The 23,400-nt window shown below is 38.9% G+C and overlaps 1 pseudogene; it reads left to right on the forward strand.

Moving 5' to 3' along the window:
* The first annotated feature begins 3,957 nt into the window (after positions 1-3,957).
* On the forward strand, positions 3,958-5,991 carry LOC145049567 (large ribosomal subunit protein uL2mz, N-terminal part pseudogene; annotated as a pseudogene).
* Positions 5,992-23,400: the final 17,409 nt, after the last annotated feature.

The raw sequence follows: 23,400 nt of genomic DNA on the forward strand, positions 1-23,400 counted from the left end.
AGGTCTAGTTCCTAGGACACCTTGTTAATCAGAATGAGATTTTCGTCAATTCAGCCAAAATTGATGTAGTTATGAATTGGAAGGTGCCGAGATCCCCCACAAAGAACAGGAGTTTTATGGGATTGGCCGGCTACTATCAGAGATTTCTCTAAGATTGTTGTCCTCCTCACCAAGTTGACCCGAAAGGGCGTTACTTTTACTTGAGGTCCCGAGCAGCAGACCTCATTTGAGACTCTTCGCCAAAGATTATGTGAAGCCCCGGTGTTAGCCCTTCCGGGGGGAATGGAGGACTTTGTGGTTTTCTGTGATGCATCTATATCCGGGTTGGGTGCGGTGCTGATGCAGAGAGGGCACGTGATAGTATACGCATTGAGGCAGTTGAAACCTCATGAGATGAGATATCCCACTCATGATCTGGAGCTGGGGGCGGTGGTGTTCGCCCTCAAGATCTGGCACCACCATTTGTACAGGGTTCGGTGTACCATATACACGGACCATGAGAGCCTGAAGTGTCTCATGGACCAGCCCAACCTAAATATGCGTCAGAGGATATGGTTGGATGTGGTGACAGAATATGACTGTGAGATCCTGTATCATCTGGGCAAGGCTAATGTGGTAGTTGATGCCCTGAGCCGCAGAGCAGAGAGTGCCTCGATCCGAGATGTGTATATGAGGATGATGGAATGACTTCAGTCTTAGATACCATTCGAGAGGCCCATGTGCAGGCCATGAGACCAGAGAACCGCAAGAGGGAGCGGGTTAATGGACATGTGTCTGAGTTTGTGACTGACAGCCGAGGGTTCATGACTTTCCGAGGCAGATTTGAGTGCCCTATGCGGGCGGGGCTTGGCATTTACTGATGGAGGAGGCGCATAGATCGAGATTCTCAATCCATCCCGAGGCCACTAAGAAGTATTTGGACATGAGGAGAGACTACTGGTGGCCGTGTATGAAGAAGGATGTTGCTTGGGTAGTTGAGAGGTGCTTGACCTGCCGTTGGGTCAAGACAGAGCACCAGCATCCACATGATCCATTGCAGCCTCTGGAGATTCCGCAGTGGAAATGAGAACAAATCTCTATGGACTTTATCACCAAGTTACCGAGGACTGCGTGTGGGGTTGACACGATTTGGGTGATTATGGACTAACTAACGAAGAGTGCTCACTTCCTTGCTATTAGTGTGAGCTTTTTTGCAGAGAGATTGGCCAAGATTTATGTGAGAGAGGTGGTAGCTCGGCATGGAGTTCCGATCTCGATAGTGTCGGATCGAGACGTGCGATTCACTTCCAGGTTCTGGAAAAAATTTCATGAGAAGTTGGGCCCATGCTTGCATTTCAGTACTGCGTACCACCCACATACAGACGGGCAGAGCGAGCGGAAAAATCAGGCGCTTAAGGACATGCTGCATGACTGTGTCATGGACTTCGGAGGAAGTTGGGACACTTACTTACCCTTGGCTGAGTTTTCCTACAACAACAACCATCATTCGAGTATTGGTATGCCTCCCTTTGAGCTTTTATATGGGAGGAGGTGTCAGACTCCTATTTGTTGGGGAGAGGTGGGACAGAGAATGATGGGTGGCACTGAGATAGTGCTAAAGACAACCGAGCAGATTCAGCAGGTTAGACAGAGGCTACTGATGGCCCAGATTCGCCAAAAGAGTTATGCATACAGGCGACGATCCGAGCTGGAGGTTCAGGTTGGAGATTTTGTACTCCTGAAGGTATCCCCGTGGAAAGGGGTGATCCGATTCAAGAAACAGGGCAAGCTGGGACCCCAGTACATCGGTCCTTTCAAAGTGACCGCCAAAATGGGTAGAGTAGCATACCAGTTGGAGCTACCTGTGGAGTTCAGCCGGATCCATAACACCTTCCACGTATCCCAGTTGAGGAAGTGTGTAGCCGATGAGACGATAGTAGTGCTATTAGAGGATATGCTGGTAGATGCGAGCCTGAATTATATTAAGAGGCTGGTCACGATTTTCGATCGAAAGGTGAGGGTTCTGAGGAACAAGGAGGTGCCCCTGGTCCAGGTCCAGTGGCAACATCATAGGGGGTATGATTTGACTTGGGAGCCGGAGTCAGAACTGCGGGAGCAACATCCAGAATTGTTTTCGGAGCCTGACTTCGAGGGCGAAGTCTTATTCTAGTGGGGGAGAATTTTAACATTTGGATTCCCAGGTATATTATTTGCTCATTTATCTTTTTGAGGATTATTGAGAAAATTGATGAGTTAGAGCTACAACTCGTCGAGTAGGGTCGGGTGCGGCCACGTGGGATTAATGACCTCCTCAACGAGTCCGAGAGTCGACTCGCCGAGTAGGCACTGTGAGATGAAACCCTAAATCCCCAGGTTTTGGGGCATATATATAAGGACATTTATAGCCTCCATTGGGTTTCCTCATCTGTTTACCTTCACTGAGAGAAACCCTAATTGCCCCCTTGTGCTTTAGAAAGAGTGATGAGTTAATTTTGAGAACTTTTGGTGCATTTTTGTAAGAGAAGAAGAGGATCTCAATCAAGGAACGAGAGGAGGTTGATAGATCTATTGCTAATCATCAAGAAGCTTCTATTTAAGGTATAAAGTTCGTACCTTTCCTATTATTTTTGAGTAGGTCTCGTGCTTTTAGAGTTTAGGGCTTCTTTCTATCTCATTTTGGGACCTTGAAAGTATTGAGCATCTTTAGAGATTTGGACATCAGATCTAGACCTTGTGAGGTCCCTAGAGTCTAAAGTTCAGTACTTTATTCAACCATAACAGATCCTTGAATGAGAAACCCCAAATAAAGCATGTTTTTGGCATTTTCAAGCCCAAACTGCCATGCATGAATGTAAAGATTGAAACTTTATATAATAATCGAGCCTTAGGAACCTATATCTAGGATTTGGAGTGGTAGATCTGCCATAAAACATGTGAATAAGAAATCAGATCGAAGAGACTTGCCGAGTCCATGAGCGGACTCGACGATTCAGTTAGGGTTTCTCCCGACGAGCTAGACTCTACGGTGATTCGTCGAGTTAGGGGTTAACTCGACAAGCTGGGCCTTCCAGAGACTTCTGAGGAATCAGTGGACTTGATGAATCGCATGAGTGCACATGGCGAGTCAGGTCAAACGTGGACTATTGACTCGAGTTATACTTTTGTTGACTTTTAGGGTTGGGTCAACATCAGTAATGGGAACCATGGAAGGGTAAAATGGTCTTTTACCCATTCCAATAGTTAGAGAGAAAGAGATGACCACCTTTAGTAAAATTGAGAATGAGTAGAGTATTAATTAGAGATAATTATGTTATGTATTAGGCGGAGGCTAGCTCGAGATTCCCGAGTACAGGACCTTTACTTGCTCGCTTGCGAGGTGAGTCTTCTCACTATACTTACCATGAGTGGTATCTATGAGTGACCGGAGAGTCTTATGTGTTTACTTGAGTTATGCATCTTGTTGCGTGATATATGTATGCTATATTTTGTGTTACTAGACCGAACCGGAGGGTCCAACGATCCGTGAGACCGGAGGGTCCACACTAAGATCGGACTGAAGGGTCCAATGAGCCGTGGGACCGGAGTGTCCACATTGAGACCGGACTGGAGGGTCCAACGAGTTATAGCCACGAGAGGCTTATTATCTGTGTATGTGGTATTTTAAGGAACTCACTAAGCTTCGTGCTTACCATGTGATGTGATATGTGTTTCAGGTACTTCTCAGGATCACGAGATGGTGCTGACATGATTGTACACACACATCAGAGTTTGAGTGATGATTTAGATGATCTTGGTGTTATATATATATATATATCTTTACTATATTATTAAGGATATTTCCCATTTCTTGAAACTTAAGAGGTACTACAACTACTGCATAATATACAATCAATTTATTCATACCTTTTAATACTCCTATCACATTTCCGTTTTACAAATTAATTGCATTAAATATTAACATTTTCGTTTGACAAATTAATGGCATTAACATTGACGTTTCATAAATTGAATCAAAAAAGTAAACATACTATTTTTCTCCTTTGTCCTCTACACTCGCATTTTCCCTCAAACAAATAGAAAAAACCCTATTTTGAAAAGCCGACATCGCACCTCATCTGCCCAACTCATCGTCATCATCACCATCGGTAGTGAATCACCACCCACTCTCCAACCTCGCGCCTCTCACTGTATCTGTATCTGATCACCGTCGCTGCCACCTACTGTGCTCTCGCAACACTTTTTAGGTGACAGGAAGCCACCACCCTCTTTCTTTATCTCCTTTGTCCTCTACACTCGCACCACTCGCTTGAGATTACTTCGAGTATTATCAGCTTTCAGATGAGATCCAAGCGCTCTATTAGCGGTAAATTTTTTTTAAATGCAAATTCGAAGTTGAAATTGTCATGTTCAAGAGAAATGAATCTGAAAAAGGGGCTCCATGAAGATTGAATTTGATGTCGGAATTAATGTGCAAATATAGATTCTTTATTCCAGTTTTGATGTCAAACCTAGCTCTTTCAAATTATTATATGTTCGAGTGTCGTCTGTGTGTCTCTAGCCTTAAAACCCACGTCTATATAAGGTCAAATTGCTTAAGGGTATCAGTAGTCAACGAAGGCAAAGTTCTGTTTTTGAGGTTTCAACTTTGTTGGGATATTGGCTCTCTCAGAATGTTAAGTTGGTAATAGTAATGCCAACACGTGTTATCTGAATTGCTGATGAAACATGTGACTTTTTGAATTTGTTTGCTTGTTGCTCTTCTTGTTGAACCCTAACTTCCATTTTACAATAAGAAACAACCTTTTGACATCAGAAGCGAAACTTTCTTTGGAATTCCTAGACCCTGGTATACTCTTTTAAATAAAAAGTGTTGATTTTGTTCATGTACATTTCAGTAAACACTTATTTGTACATGTAAAAATGCAAATATAAAAAGTAAAAAGAAATTGGTATTTAAAGCTGCATATTTTTAATTCAGGATGGATAATCAATACCAGCGAGATGTCATTTCCAACTTTCTTAATTTGATTGTAGAGATGTGGTTCTTAGGATTTGAACATTACTGATTATATTGTTATCTGAAATTCATCTATGATTTACCCAAACAAAAACAGTTTTATTGACTTTATCATATTCCTACAGGTGATCAAAATGTGAGCTCTGAAAGGCCACTTAGGCAATTCGTTACAGGTAAAGACAAGTGAGCAGGTAGAAATTCAAAGGGCCGTATCACAATTTTCCACAGAGGGGGAAGGGTAAAATGGTCACAAAGAACAATTGACCTAAAACGCAACACTTCATCAGTAGGTGTAGTTGAACGAATATAATACGACCCAAATCGGACTTCACGGATCGCAGTAGTCAGATGGGTCGAAGGGGCAGCCGTTGACCGCCCGAAAAAGTCAAATCCCTCCAAAAAAACTTCACCCCACCCTTAAGATCCTACCCTTCATCTCCATCAAAGGTCAGTTTTCATTCTCCTCAATTCCCGGAATGTTAGAAGACAAAAAGGTGGAATCTTTAAGGTCTAAAATAGATGATGTAGTGGTTGGACTTTCAAAAGGTAGTAGGACCTTGAGTAGTCAAAGTCAAAGTCAAATGGGTACCCACATGAGAAATGTTATGGATGTTTTATTGTCTGCTTTTTCATCTTCAAATGGGAAAAAAAGACATGATGCTCCTTATTCGTTTGTGAACGTGTTGAGTGTTCCAAGAATGGCGGTGGCAGGGGCAAAACCAGAATTTTTTGTTCCAAGAATGAAAGATGATGTGAAAGAGAATGAAAGTCTGTTGCTTAATGAGGTAAAAAGGTGGGATAAGGATAGTGTTGTGTGGGGGTATAAGATGAAACGAAAAGCAGTTATTTCTTGGGAGAGTTTGAGACAAAGGGGGATTTTAGGGGATGTTAATGAGTCAGAGTCAAAGTCAAAGGTGAGAGAAAGTGAAAAGGTGGAAAAAGATGGGAAATTTGGAGTGGATCGAGCTCCTGTGAGTTATATATTGGCTACCTAAGTGTCGATTGTCGATTTATATGTTACCTGTCTGTTGTGACAAGAAAACAACATAATTCATAATTATACTGAAAAAAACAAATATTTAATTAGGTTTGTAATCAAGAGTGTACATTTATATATTATTATTTTAATTATATTGATAATTGTTTATATGTAGTAAACTATTTGTGCAAAAGAATTAATTGTCTCTACAATTTAATTTTTGAATAAAATATATCCGCACCCGACGCTTGGCGCGGGTAAAAGGCTAGTATATATATATATATATATATATATATATATATATATATATATATATATAGTTTTTGATTATTTGATGTTTTGACAGTTTGACATTTGGGATTTTGTTACTTTGATAATTATGTTTTAAATTGAAAAAATTGGTTTGAAATGTACGTCGTTACATTAGGGTTTGGGAATCATGCACGTATGCCCTGCGTACACTAGGTATGCCAATCGTACGTGACCTCTAGCCAAATATTGCAAAAATGCCATTATGGGCCATTTTGCAACATTTCTCACACACAAGGGCCAAATAAAATAAATCTTCATACTTAGGGTATAATTTGGAAATTCCTCATCATCAGGATGTTACAATTCTCCCACAATTGAACTAAACTTTGTCCTTGAAGTCCGCTACTGTGAATAACTTCGGGTAATGCTCTCGCATCTCAGACTCAGGTTCCTAAGTCCATTCGGAACACTTTCGATGTTGCCACTGAACCTTGTCCAAAGTTAACACCATGTTGCATAGACCCTTCGTCTTCCGATCCATGATCGCCACCGACCTCTCAATGTAATGCAAACGATCATCAACCTAAACATCCTCCAAAGGAAGGACTGGTAAATCCTCAACCACACATTTCTGAAGCTGAGACACATGGAAGGTGTTGTGGATCTAGCTAAGCTCCTCTGGAAAATCCAATCTATATGCTACCTTGCCAACCCTATCTATCACCCAAAATGTCCCAATATATCAGGGCGCCAACTTGCCCCTCTTCCTGAAGCATATTACACCCTTCTAGCGTGATACCTCCAGTAAAACCATGTCTCCGACCTGGAACTCCAACTCGGATTGCAACTTGTCGGCATAGCTCTTCTGCCGACTCTGAGCTGTCTGAAATCTCTGTCTGATCTGATAGATGAGATCTTTCATCTAAAGAACTGCCTTAGTACTTCCCATGACCTTATAACCAATCTCTCCCATACACACTAAGGTGCAACACTTCCTTCCATAGAGGAGCTCGAAAGGTGGCGCGTTGATACTGGAGTGGTAATTGTTGTTGTATGAGAGCTCAATTAATGGAAGGTAGGAGTCCCAACTCCCACTAAAATCAGTGACACAAGCTCTCAACATGTCCTCAAGTGTATGAATGGTATGCTGACTCCGACCGTCCGTCTACGAATGATAAGTAGCGCTGAGATGCAATCTTGTACCTAGTTCTTCATGGTACTTATTCCAGAAATGAGATGTGAACCTAACATCTCGATCATATACAATGGATACTGGAATACCGTGTCGAGAAACAATCTCGCACACATACAATTTGGCAAAAATCTCGACTGATGAGATCTGGTAGATGGATAAGAAATGGGCACTCTTGGTCAACCGATCTACTATCACCCAAATCGCATCGTGCCCTCAGTCGTCCGGGGATACATGGAGATGAAATCCATAGTAATATGTTCTCACTTCCACATGGGAACCTAGAATGGCTACAACTTTCCACGCAGTCTCTGGTGTTCAACATTGACCATCCAACAAGTCAAGCACCTCTCAACATATCATGTTGTCACCCTCTTCATGCACAACCACCAATAGCTAAGTCTCAAATCCCGATACATCATGGTGGGTATGGGGTGTATCGAAAACCTGTACTTGTGTGCCTCCTCCAGCACAGTCTGTCTGAGCCCACCAAAATCTGGCACCCAAACACATCTATAACAGGTCAATAACTCTTGACTATAAATAGAAAACCTGCCAATCTCACCACTGGGCCTCTCCTGTTTCTAATTTTCCATATTGACTCCCTTAGCCTGAGCCTACCTAATCAGATCAAGAAATGGAGAGTCAATTGATATGCTCATACATAGATTTCCAATAGCAGAACTTGTCATCTTACAACTCAAAGAATCAACGACCACATTCGCTTTCCCAGGGTGACATAAAATATCGCAATCATAATCGTTAACCACGTCCCACCAACTATGTTGTCTCATATTCAGGTTTGGCTAGTCCAAACAATACCTCAAAATCTTGTGATCATGTACATAGTACACCAAACCCCATACAAGTAGTGCCGCCAAATCTTGAGATCAAGTACTAATGCCCCCAAATCCAAATCGTGAGTCGGATAACAGACGTCATGTGGCTTCAGCTGCCGAGAAGCATAAGCAATAACTCTCCCACACTACATAAGCAATGCGCCTAAACCTGTGATGGATGCATCACAAAACACCACAAAGTCCTTAACACCCTCGGGGAGGGTACACACTGGGGCCTCACACAATCTTTGTCTCACAGTCTCCAATACCACCTGTTGCTCAGTGCCCCATCAGAAATCCCCACCCTTCCTCATTAGAAGAGTGAGGGGTACTGTAATCTTGGAGAACTCATGAATAAATCACCGATAATATCCTGCTAAACCAAAGACACTCGTAATATCCGAGGGAGACTTCGTAACCTCCCACTACATCACGACCTTAATCTTGTCTAGATCGACCAAAGTTCTATTTTGGTTAATGAGATGTCCTAAGAACTGTACCTTTTGTAACCAAGACTCACACTTCGAAAAATTGGCATATATCTGTTCATGCCTCAATATATCCAGAAGCTCTCGAAGGTGCTCTTCATGTTGCTCCCTGGTCTTGGAATACACAAAGATATCATCAATGAAAACAATGATTGATCGATCGAGCATCAGCATACATATCCGATTCCTCAAATCCATAAAAGCCATAGGCGCATTGGTTAGCCCAAATCACATCACCACGAAATCGTAATGACCATAACGAGCCTGAAATGTGGTCTTCTTCACATCATCCTCTCTGATCCTCAGCTGATGATACCCTAAACTCAATTCGATCTTGAAGAACCAAGATGCTCCCTGCAACTGATCGAAGAGGTCATCAATTCGCAGAAGGGGATAACGGTTCTTCACCGTCAAATTGTTTATCTCCCAGTAATCAATGCACATCCTATGTGAACCATCCTTCTTCTTGACGAACAAAATCAGTGCTCCCTATAGAGAACTTCTAGGTCTAATAAAATGCTTACCCAACAACTCCTGAAGCTGAGAGGACAACTCCTGCATCTTAGGTGGTGCCAAACGGTAAGGAGCCTTAGCACTAGGGGTTGCACTCGAAAATAAATCAATCATGAACTTGACCTGCCTCTATGGAGGCACAACAAGAAACTCTATCGGGAACACATCAACAAAGTCTAAGCACTAGCACCTACGAAATCGAAACCTGCTTCCCAAATCAGGCATCAACCACATAATCAAGATAACCCATGCAACCATGTTGTATATACTGACGAGCTCTGGTAGCAGAATAAAAAGTTGATCATAATCTAGTACCCTCTCCATAAATAACCAATTTCAGACTATCACCCATTAACCCTCGCAATCGATCGTAGCCCATAATCTACACAACCATCCATCCCTAAAATCACACACATGTATCCCATCGAAATAGGGATTAGATCAATCGAGTAACATGAAGGATTTTGAGCATTCTAACACTCCTAAGGTGTACATGCAAACCTAAATAGCTTGGATCAATGTTTTCTCTATTATACTTGCAAATATCAAATTTTTCAAGGTATTCTTCTAACTAGCATAATATGAAGAACATATAATATAAATTCTAGTAGAATTACATACCTCTTTGTTGTAGCTTGATTCCATGGAGCTTAAGAGCCTAGTGCCTCAACGGTGACACCTCAAATGGTTCACACAACATCACCAACATGTTGGAATAACTTGAGAGAAAAGGTTCATATGCTCAAATTGGCTACCCTCATGTGTACACACACTAGTGCCAAATTCTTGAGCCATGGGGTCCTTATATATGGTGGAAATTAGGGTTACACCATGTAACTCATGTCTTTGCATATTCTTCGTTCTCTATGGGTTAAAACTCCATGGAGTATCTAGGGGTTACTCCATGGGTTTAGCCCAACATGAAGAACTATGGATCATAAGGCCACATATATAAGAATGAATTATTTACACAATCAATCCCCATATATTTAATTAGTCTCCTTTTGATCACAAAATTAAATCCAAATTAAGTCATGATCAATACTAATTAAATAATGTGATTTCATATTATTATATTTGAACTTATAATATATTAACAAATCATAATTATCCTTTTCTCACAAAAGCCCATCCAAATTGTTCCGATACCATGCAACCCAAACTCACCATGCCAATCAGGTCAAGTACATACCAATTATAGTTATGGACTTAGACACTAATGCAACAGTCTCCCACTTAGATAAGTCTAAAACTATTATTGCCTATGACTTCAAAACCGGACTAGCAATCATAGCTCTTAAAAGCTGCTATCGAACTCTGAACAAATCAATGACGCGTCCATTAGATAAGGGATCATATATTCATCCATTCTAGATATCATATGGAATGAGACATGGATTATAATCATTCTCTCTGTCCATTTGTTGTTTCTCGATTTCCGATTTATGACGACCGACTAATTGAACAAATTGAATCAGTCTAGGCTTGGCCAAGCACTTCGGGGTGTCATCACTAAATCATTGAGGGGCCCACATATATCGCTTTTATCCCTTTAATGGTAAAAGGAATGGATAAACTTCGACTCATATGCTTATTCTACTACTTGTTCAATCATACACAAAGGCACGTTTTATAACATCGAGTTACCAATCCATTTTCTTACAATCAATCCATAACCAAATCATAAGAAACAAGTCATATGTCTATGTTTGAAGAATATAAGATATTATTGTCTCATGATCACTCGTGATAAAATCCATGAAGTGAGTCAAATGAGCATGGGTTCAATCCAATACTCAGAACTTATGAGCACTCATGAATGTTGTAGCGACTCTTGATATGTCCCATACCTTGGACACCTACAATCCAGCTTCATGACAGTCTTGATTCATATCTACTTCCAACATATGACCGACTGTGGATGGTTTGAATAACTTAGTCATTAAGGAAGAACGACCTAGTTATTCTGGAAGTCAAAACATGCAAAGTGAAACACAAGAATAATCGAATCCAATATGGTCTCAGAACATATGAATATAAATAAAACACCTTTTATTTATCACCATATTGATTACCCATCATTCATTCCATACTGTTTCAAACTATCAACTTTATACTTGAATTAAAACAATATTGTCCCATGCTCCTAGCATGTACACTATGTTTTTTAAAACACTAGTCATGCCATACACCAAGTATGCACACTTTTTTTTTTCAAAACATTAGTGATGCCATACACAAAGTATGCACACTAAGTTTGTCTATGATCTTTACTTTGTGAAATAGATCAATTGAACATAATTCTAATGATTCTCATTTCACAATCCTAATTCCTTACCGCAAATGCAAGAATTCCAAATCTTGCCATTTACCTAAATCTGTTATATTCTAAACTTATATGCATTGATCATCTTATAATGAGTATGCACAGTGTCACCAAAACTTGTTAACAGACATTACGTTGTATTCCAGTGGAGATCATTCCACAGAAGAGAAGTCTCAAATTCAAAGTATCTTTCTTTGAACATCCTTCTTGCATTAAGTTTCTCAATCTTACATAGATTTAATGAATAGCTTCCACCTATGGGAACATTTCCATATTCTCATTTTGACTATTATTTCAGACCAAGAGTTGCCCTTTTTCAGAATATGTCAATATGGTCTTTCCAAAATTAACACTATACTTCCAACTGTCTCTGAGCAACCAATCTTTGGTAAGCCTTAGATTGTCCTCGACAATTGCTTAATCAAATTAGTCATATCCAGTTCTAGTACTTTTTCCCTCTTAATGCTCTAGGCGTTTGGAAAAATTTAGAATAGGTGAATATTATAGAACATGCAATCGATCCTATATTCGTAGCATATGGGACACGATTCATGATGTCTCACATAAAGACATGATAGTAGACCAGTCTTTTGCTATATTATTTCTATTTCTATTTGCCATGTTCTCATAATTCAGATTATGAAAACTGATGCCATAATCACAATCGAATTTTAGAACGCAAATAATGTTCCTATATATAGAATTTCCTTATGTTGAACCGTTCCAACATAACATTCCGATATATAATTGACTAAATTAGATTAAAAAATCACGATCTAAGCTTTTAGATTTGAAATGAAGTATAATTTCCTCTCCCTTAATTATAGCAAAACAACTTTTTCCCAATTGAAACCATTTGTTTTCTATAATTAACATAGCTTACTTGCAACACTTATTATGATTATCATGCTCACACTAACATCAAAATTATTAGCATCACACTTATGCTCCCACTAGCTTTGACATGTACTCAGAAAATAGTTGGACTTCTAGAAGTCAATACTTTATTGTCTTTCTTACCAAAGTTCAGACTTCTGATACGAAATGCTTTGATAAAAAAACTTTATCAAAATCATACACCTTTCCTTAGATAGCATACATGTGTGTCTAAACACTTTCAGAACTATGAAAACGGATGCCGTAATCATAGTCTCAACTATTTAGACCTTTGCCATTCCTCACAAGTCCATGTTAGTGTGCCGGTTAATCACACACGCTCCACTAACGACTTTAAGAAAGAAAATATCACAATTGCTATCTACCAAAAATCTACTTAGTGAAAGTGTTTCCTCACCATCATTTTCATGAATCGGAAAGAAACCTTATGACACTTAGATTTTATGGTGTAGGTGTTCCTATCCATGTGAATTTTTCAAAACAATAATCAACATATATAGTTAATGAAAAATCCAAACTCATATGGATTGAACTTTTGAAGTCTTAACCTCTTGCCACCTAGCAGCACAAGGGCCTGGCATTGCCTCCAAGTTGTTATGCAACCAATTGAGAACTCTCAAAACTCATACGCAAAGGCAACTTTCACTGGAATAGGCATAGAAATAGAACTATGTCAACATGATAGGTTATAAACCTCACATCATGTGCTAGTGATAAACTATAGGTTTTCAATCTTGATTAGATCTTGAAGCCTTTTCAAGATCTTTAAGACTCTCACTTACCTCTTGACATATAAGACTCTCATGACAAATATTCAAGAGAGAATGCAGATTCTTTATCAAGACAAACACTTCACACATTTGGCCTTAGTTGGTCTTTGTTTTATCCAAAACATCACAACTTACCAATTTCAAATGTACAAGAGTAGGTCACTTTTACTCTTACATTTGACAAGTGTTATAAACCTTTCATTAAGATATGTCACTCAAGTTACAATCTTGGAGTATGACTCTAAGAATTGTTTTGGTACGAAGTATGGCTCACCTTCTGGATTTAACTATTTCAACAATTCTTGATTCCTCTTCTTAGCCATAGGAATTTACTAAGATGTACTTAGAGAACCAATTGTGATATGGTTTCTTAATCATTGAGATGATCACAAAACATGATACTAAAGTACTTTCCCATCTTTTCAGATTTGAGAAACTTTTATCCTTCTGCCTAATTTGATTCTTCTCATTCATTCTGCAATACATCAAAACTTTTCCAATGTTTCAAAATTATACTTAAATTGGTAAGTATAACCATATTTACTAATCTTTAGTAAATCATGACGAATAGTCTTATCGATCTGTTGTTGTGGAATTGACCAGTGCACAAGAATGTGTACTCGATCCCTTAGTCCTTCACTTGACTCACATATAAATGTGAACAAGGAATTAGTCTTAATTTTTCTAAAGGTGAAAATTCTCATTTATCATACTATACAACTTGTATGATTCCAAGTTTCTTTCCACCTAAAAACTTTGGTGATGAGAATCTTTCCTTATTTGGTAAATTTAGACACTACCACAAATGAACAGATCAAATTCATATTTTCATTATTGCTAGAAATATACAAACATCAATTTTCCATAAGTGCCATTACAAGGACATATAAAATAAAACAAAATTTTATTTATTTATCAAATGCAGAAAAACTTTCCTTACAATGCAACTTTAAATGGAAACTATACTATTACATATTTCCTAGAAATCTATCATAACTCTCTAAATAGTAGCTCAAGAATCCGATCTTCGAACTATGCGATTGAAATCCATCTTCGCGATCAGATTCAACATACTCTTTCTTTAAGTTCCCTTCCCTTTTCTTGATCCTGCCATACATTATAAAATGAATTTAGAATCTCCAAATAGGAACTTAATTGAGTTAGATAGTGGACTTACCTAAAGCAGAGTCAAACTTTTTGACTAGACCCTCTCTCAGATCTTTGAGGTAGTTAGGGAAGATTCGCAACCAATGCACCATCCTTTGGCAATAGAACCATATGGACCCTTTGGGAATGGTACACTGGACTATCTCAGACTTTCCTTTCTCTTTACCATTTGGTCAACCGAGTTGAGTATGGCCGATCCTTTTCCATTGGGAAGAGAAAGCTTTTCTGGATATCAAATGTCACCATTGTCAATGTCCATGGAAGTTTATCTTCTAATCAAATTTGCTTTACTAGCGCTCCAAATCATTGCTTATTCAGCAGCACCAAGCAAATATATAAGATCATTAAGGGTCATGTCATAGTCTTTTACATAGTAGTCCCACAGGAACTCACTATGTGACTTAGAAAGTGATTGAACAACCAACTTTCTCAAGACTGTGACACCTAACTCTCCCAACTTGTCAATATGTGACTTCATCTCCAAGATGTGAGGACACATAGACCATGCTTGCCATTAGGGCTTGAGTGAACTTGAACTTGTGGGTTATGGAGAAAATTTCGAGGAGGTGGATGGAGTGAAGGATGATTTCCAGGACATCATCTTCATTAGGAAAGCTTGTTCCAAGAGTTTTTGGGAGGATCATAGATGTCTGAACCAGACATCTTTTGGGAGATATTCACGATAGGTTATTTATAGTCCTTAATACAACAACCAATATCAAATATTCAGTCTAGGACCCAACACAGTATTTTATTACTTGGAAGAGGGATGACGTAATCCAAGCTATAGAATATTTGAAGGCAGGTGAATGACGATTCAGCATTTTCCACCATGAAAACCAAAATAATTTTTTAGGTGTTAACTGGATTTGAAGCTCCTTGATCTTTTGAGATTCATTGAACTTTTCAATGGCATGTTTCAATCTCAATTGTGCCTTCTCTAGTTTTGTGACTTGGATGCCGAGGATCACAAAACAAGGTGTGAAGAGCCATGCAAATATACTTGGTACCCTTAATATTTACCCCTCAATCGATATGTCGGTTAACCACAAGCGCTCCACCGATACTATGATAAACATTAAGTTACCTTTTGCCTACCTTGTTAAATCAAGCTAGTGTGTCGGTTAACCACATGCGCCCCACTAACCGACTTAATCAAAGTGCAAAGTTTAATTTCATGGGTTATCATCAAATTCACATTTCCTTAAAGTAACTAAGATTGGGAATTTATAAAAGGTTTAGTTACTTTATATTTATCATTAATACTTTTAATGAAGGGAGAATTGTAGTCCTTGTCCTACCTGTTCGACTAATGACCCTCCACCAGTCAAGGAAGCAGTGGGTGAGAGTGGACACCCACTAAACTACCATTTTATAGGCAGTAACCTTATACCCCCCTTATAGACCGGCTTCGTGAATGAGGCCTACTAACGGTAAGACTGACTTGCTCTTATACATACATATATATATATATATATATATATATATATATATATATATATATATATATATATATATATATTATTAGCTTATAATACTATAAAGTATAAGGGTTGAATTTTAACATTTAAAATTCTAAGGGCTTAACTTGAAATTAAAGTATTCATGAGGGAAACTTTACAAATTCCAAAACTTGAGGACAAGTTTTGAATTATTCAAAACTTTTCAATTCCATAACTTATGTGTTTAAAGTAGTTTTAATGAAAAACTCTTCAACCTCCATAACTTGAGGACAAGTTATGGAAGACTTTAAAACATTTTAAAAATGAGACTCTCCATTTTTCATAACTCATGGAGATCTTATGAGTTTTAATAATAATAAATGTGACTTTTCGTATAACTTGAGGACAAGTTACAAAAACACATATTATGAACAACTTTTAGATTAATTTGGATTGAAAACATATTATCACATAACTTTTTTTTATTAATCTAAATCAACTCATAAGAACAACATAATTCAAATCAAACACTTTTTCATATAATTTGCCTAATCATTAAGCTAATACAAAACATGAATCTATTGACAATTATCTTTTGAATTGGATTATAATGAACATTACCACATCAAAAACAGCTTAGGGTAATGTTGCTACTCCAATTCTAGCCAAAAAACTCGAAAATATGTTGTCTAGGGCTCCTACTCGTCAAGTGTATGAACCTACTCGACGAGTAGGATGATTTTCTTCACGAAATCGGTGAGTCCATCAGTGGACTCGGCAAGTCCAGTGCCTAGATAGCTAGAAAATCGACATTTTTCAACTTTTTCAGTAATTTGCATCAAGTATAATTGAAAATAAGCCTAGTCTCTGATACCATTGAAGGATTTTGAGCATTCTAACACTCCTAAGGTGTACGTGCAACCCTAAATACTTTGGATATATGTTTTCTCTATTATACATGCAAATATCAATTTTTCCAAGGTATTGTTCTAACTAGCATAATATGAAGAACATATAATATAAATTCTAGTAGAATTACATACCTCTTTGTTGTAGCTTGATTCCATGGAGTTTAAGATCCTACTGCTTCAAGTGTAACACCTCAAATGGTTCACACAACATCACCAACATCTTGGAATAACTTGAAAGAAAAGGCTCCTATGCCCAAATTGGCTAGCCCTCATGTGTACACACACTAGTGCCAATTTCTTGAGCCATGGGGTTCTTATATATGGTGGCTATTAGGGTTACACCATGTAACTCATGTCTTTCCATATTCTTCATGCTCCATGGGTTAAAACCTCCATGGGTTTAGCCCAACATGATGAATTATGGATCATAAGCCCACATATATAAGAATGAATGATTTACACAATCAATCCCCATATATTTAATTATTCTCCTTTTGATCACAAAATTACTTCCAAATTAATTCTTGATCAATACTAATTAACTAATGTCATTTCATATTAATATATTAGAACTTATAATATATAAACAAATCATAATTATCCTTTTGTCACAAAAGTGTATCCAAATTGTTCCGATGCCATGCAACCCAAATGGACCATGCCAATCAGGTCAAGTACATACCAATTATAGTTACGGACTTAGACACTAATCCAACATAACACACACTAAAAATCTCTAAAACACAATCCCAGAAAACACTCGATGCAGAAATCTTGTGTTCATTGAAGATAGAGACCCCTAATAGTCACTCTATCTATCCAATGGTCATATCGAAACTCCTACTAAATGACTGAGATAAAAAGGACCGACTTGCACCCGAGTCGAATAACACAGGAGCAGGCAAAGAATTCACTAAGAAGGTACCTATCAGAAGCATAAACATAAACATACCATAAAATAATTGACAAAATGATAAATGGAAACATACCAGTAATGACATCCTATCCCGCCCTGGTCTCCTCTGTTGTGAGATGAAAAGCACGACCTCAAGCCCTCGGGGACTCCGCCCTACCCTTCCACCCATCTGTGATCCTCAGTGTTGCTGGTGTTGGAGCCTGATCCAGTCCTGCAGTGAGTAAGAGAAAGTTGGCCTTAATATGGCCAACCTACTCACAGTGATAACAGATCCTGGTGCTCGGTACAGGGACCGGCTGGAAATAATCTTTGGTATAATATCCTTCCTTGCCAAATTTGTGGCATACCAAAGAAGATTGACAAGAACCATCAGGAACCTTGTTTTACTTGCCATAAGTGCGGCTACTCTGACCCCTAGATCTCACATCAACGACCTTCAACCACTTCGTTGTAGGCTGCATCTACACCGGAGCCTTCCTCTGCTCCCTTCCCTGGAGCGCCATCTCAATCTCATTCCTCCTCACGGCCTCCTTTAGCTCCATAAGTGTACCATAACGTTGAGTGGACACAAATTGGTAGATGTTCATCTTGAGTATGATCAAGTACCAAGTCATCTGAGCTTGCTTTGAAGGAGCAAACTCAGGACAAAACAGATCCCTCTTAGTAAACATCTTGGTCATCTCAGTCACCGACTCAGTCCCCCACCTTAGATCTAAATACTCATAGGCCAGCCTCTCCCGCTCCACCAGTGGAACATGTCTCATGTGAAACATCTGAGAGAACTACTTTATAACACTCGGAATGCAGGTATTTACCCTTTAACCATTGGAATGAAATTATTTTTGCAAATGAGGTCCCTATGTACGTTGGGCTTACATATGCATACCTTAGCGTACTAGGGTGGTTTTAACGTGGATATGCACCACATATGCAGGGCGTACTAAGGCATACGTGGCTTGAGAAAAAACCATAATCTTTTCTCCATGAATCCTTATTAAGAACTCTTATGCCATTTGGACCAAACCCTAAATAGCCTCCATTTCCTTTTATCATCCCTAAACCCTAGTTTTCAAGAGAGTGTGATTCTTGAGCTTAAAAGTGATTTTGGTGGCCATTTTAGTGGGTTTGCAAGAAGGAGAAGGTGGTGATCAAGTATTAGACGTGGTTGAGTTTCTAGATCCTGCATCTACTTCATCTTGGGGAAAATTTGGAGGTAAAAAGTCCAAACCTTGCTTATCCTTTTGATAGTTTCAGTTAGTGTTTGGTAATAAGTACATTTTTTGTCCATGGATCCTCTTTTATGAGTCTCAGCAACTCTAGAGGCTAGAAATGTTAGATCCGAGTTCCTTGGCACGTTAAAAGCATAAAAATGCTAACTTGATGGTTGTTATGGCATCATGCATGATTTTAAGATCTTAAAGGGAGTCTTAATGGATAAAATAAGGTGATGGGTTCCCATATGGCATGCAAAGGCATATAGTTGCCAACTTTATGCCATAGGACCATTAAAATTACCAAGATATAGATTTGGACGAATTGGCTAAATGAATTAAGCAGTTAATTACTCTATGTGCAAAAAACATGCCTGTATGTTGGAGGTACTATCTTATACACTGTGCGTACCATGAAAGAATATAGTACACTTGGGCCTGGATATATTAGAGTATTTGGCATACATTCGACTTACTGAGGTTGTATGTTGGGCGTACCCTTCCAATGGATTTTGGACATAGGTTGGGCTTTTCAGCCTTTGGACCCTACTTAGGCTTGGGTGTGGATCTATTAGAGTATTTTGGCCCTTGAACTTGTTATTGGTCCATAGGTGGCATGGTTGGGCCTATTGGGCCTTGTCGCCTATTATTTTTCTTGGACCTTGGATGTTAGGCACATTAATGTAGAAATACTTTTTGGTCTTATTGGATGAGTTTGTACTTAGGGTTTTGGCCTAAGCCTTGAGTTGTGACGTAATTATACTTAGGTTAATTTGTGTATATTCAGTGTGAGATTTCCAGATCCGGTAGCCAAGCAGTATTTTTACCACTAGACTGAGGCGAGTCTTCTCACTATATCAATGGGTCAAAGGCACCAGTGGAACCCTATTATCTGATATGTGGATTGTTAGTTGTTATGCATTGACTGTATGAAGACCTCGGGGGTAGCCTGTGGCACTTGTATCAAGACGATGGTGGTAGCCCATGACACTTGGATATAAGACCATCGGGGTAACCCATGGCGTTCCAAGTAAAGAACATGGGGGTATGCCATGGCACTTGGATATTATACCATGGGGGTAGCCCATGGAATTCCAGGTAAAGACCATTGGGGTAGCCCATGGCAACTTTACTTATGTTGCATGGTATTTTTTGGTTGTATGTTATATGATATTTTGGGACCTGACTAAGCTCTTGCTTAAGGTTGATTTGGGTGTTTTCAGGTACTTTCGGTACTGAGGGGAAGGGAACGGCTTGATAGCACAACATTAACTCTCCAGCATTTTTCGTATTTATCTATTTTGATACTATGATTTCATGGATTTGGGCTATTACAAGCTCCCATGTTATAGCAGCCCCCTGCTCAGGAATGTACAATCCAATCACTAATCTCCACCAATCCTTCGCCCCTGACCTAAGAAGATTCAGGGTGAACTCTGGTCAGTAGGGCAGGATCATGTAAAATAACACTACTCAATGTTGGGTATTCACCTTATGGAAATGATCAGATCCTGAACTCCATCGAACACCGGAGGCTTCATATTATCGAAGTCCTGGTACTAGAAGGCTCTCTCCCCGAAACAACCCCAGTAATTGCAATAGCCATGGTAGCTATATCAATAACAACCTCAAAACATGCAACATAACGATCATTAAAAAACTCAACATTTTTGGTATTGACAGACCCAAACAACTCCGGGTTTTTTGGACGAGTTTTTTGGACTTTCTGTCCATAATGGAGCTTACCGCGTTTTTTGGACGAGTTCGGAAAAAAGGAAGGGTTGGTCAAGCTAAGTTTTTATAAACGAATTTTTGTGAAATTATTTTTAAAAATACACTATTTTCACAAATTTAATTTTGCGTAAAAATTATTTGCTCATGCTTGATTTGAATTATTAAATATGAAATCTGAATCATTATTATAAAGTATTGAGACTATTGTCTAGGTAGTAATTTCATTGGAGCTTCCTCGTTGTGAAATCTAATAATGTGAACAAAAAAAGAGTGAAGTGTTTTGATAAAGTTTAAATTTTTAGTTTCTTTAATCTTGTTTTACTTTTTATTCTAAGTTCCTTTTTATTTCATCTACATCTTTCCATATGTTTAGAATGTTTTATTCTTTTTCTTAGTTGAGGGCAAGTAAATTTAAGCTTCGGGAGATATATTAGATGCCATTTTTTTTTGCATCTTATAGGGTAGTTTTTATTATCGTTTAGCATCATATTTTGTACATTTGCATGTCATTTATTTAAATAATGTCCAACTCATGTATTTTGTTAGAATTATCATACCGCTGATGGTTTTATGTCAGTTTTAGATAGTTCGACTGGAAATATGCTTTGGGAGTAGTTGGATGTGTGTTTGGAGCTTAAAACAGAGCTTGGAACTTATGGAGTATGTGGAGGAATGATTGGAAGATTTTTTTGTCAAGAAACATTCGATCGAATTCCTCACACAAAGATAGAATCTGCAATATAAAGTTAAAGGATGTTGTTGGCAGCTTTTACACCCTGTTAGTGTTTTGCACATATCTCATGAACCGTAACTTCGATTGACGCAATTCAAAATGATTTGAAAAGTAGACAAAATTATGGATGTCTTAAGCAAAATGCGTGATCACAACTCTGGGCCATGCTGTAACACCCTGACTCCCAGGTATATTTTTAAAAGCTTTATATTCATTTCATTGAAGGAACTTGACGTGTTGGAGGGCCCAACTCGTCATGTCGAACCTAGTTAGCCCGCGTGATTTATGACTTCTACTCGACGAGTCGGAGGAACCTGACTCGAAGAGTAGAGGTTGTGCATGGAAACCCTAAATTTTAGGGTTTGCACGGTATTTAAAAACTTATGGTCCATTTCTAGCCTCCATCATTGTCATAATAGACATAGGAAACCCTAGATCGAGTCCTAAACCCACATTGTGTGTGTGAGAGCTTAAATGGTGTTATTTGTTTATTTTGGAAGGGAAAATTGAAGAATGAAGAGCTTGGAATGGGAAGGAGCTTGTAGATCCAACATCTACATCGTTTTGGCTACCATTTGAAGGTAACAAGTTGTTACGTTGATCATTATAGTGTTAGATCTCCTTATTCTTGGGTTTAAGGCCATTTTTAGCATATATGTGGATCATTTCGGGTATTAGGCATGATCTGAAGTTGTAAGCTCAAATTTGGACTCCTCTAAGTCCTTATAGTCATAAAGTTATTGAATTTATAAAGCTTTGACCCTTCTCTTTGGATTAAACCTCTCCCTTAGCTTGGTTTTGGCATTTAGGACCTTGCATGCATGTAAAGTATGCAACTTTATGTGGAAACCATGCCCTAGGAGGCTAGATGTGCAATTTGGAGTTGGTCTTGCTTAAAAGCGTCTAAATAAGAAATGAACTGAAGGGACTCGACGAGTTGCATGGTCAACTCGACGAGTTGCATGGTCAACTCGATGATTCGGATGAAGATTGCATGTATTGGTTCTTCATGGACTTGGTGAATCAGTGAGATTACTCGACGAGTTGGGTAGGGTTTTTCCTGACATTTAGACACCGCATGGACTTGACGAGTTGCCTAGAAACTCGGTGAGTCAACTAGGGTTTTCACGATTTCTCAAGTTCTAGATGGACTCGACGAGTCAGTGGGCTACACTCGACAAGTTGGGTCAACATGGTCTATTGACCTTGAATGTTGACTTTGACTTTGACCAAGGGTTGACCATTTTGATTTTCTAGGGGTATTTTAGGAATTTTGGAATGTATAGAAGCGGATCATTGGTGGATGTAGGTGTTTAAGTTGGAGCTGTATTTGGAGGAGTTTGACATTATCACCCCGAGCTACTTGTGAAGTGAGTTGTCCTCACTATAGTAACAGGGTCGAAGGCACCAATGCCGACCCTTTTCAGATTTGTATCCGGGTTTATTGCATGATATTCTTATTGATTTACATCCTGGTAGTTACGATAGTGATATGCTTAGTGACCTGGTTAGGTCGATATCCTGGTATATAGGATAATTCTATATTAGTGACCGGTTAGGTCGGTATCCTGGTTATAGGATGTTGTTATGATTAGTGATCTGTTAGAACGATTTGATTGTTATATATATGCTAGCGTATATATTTATGTACACATGATTGTTGTTTTGAGGGTTGGGTTGAGGCGGACCTGCTTTGTGCTGAAGGGCAACATACCCAGGGCGGAACGGATAGATTGCAGGCCTGGGAGGGCATACTAATCAGACCGAATGCCCAGCAAGCGGTCTAGATAAGCTGAAGGCCCCAAGAGGTAGTCCAGATGTGTTGATGGGTTAGAGAGCTGTCCATATAGACTGATGGCCCTGCGAGGCGGTCCAGTCAGCCTGATGGCTCATTATGCATGTTGTTTGTTTATATGATATTGATATGGTTTGTATGACGTTGATATTTTGGTGGAACTCACTAAGCTTCGGGCTTATAGTTGTTGATTATCTTTCAGGTACTTCTGATGATCGCGGGAAGGCGAAGGCATGATC

This window comes from Lactuca serriola, chromosome 5 (assembly GCF_051521515.1).
Source record: "Lactuca serriola cultivar US96UC23 chromosome 5, Lser_US96UC23_V15, whole genome shotgun sequence".
In the NCBI taxonomy this organism is placed as follows: Eukaryota; Viridiplantae; Streptophyta; class Magnoliopsida; order Asterales; family Asteraceae; genus Lactuca; species Lactuca serriola.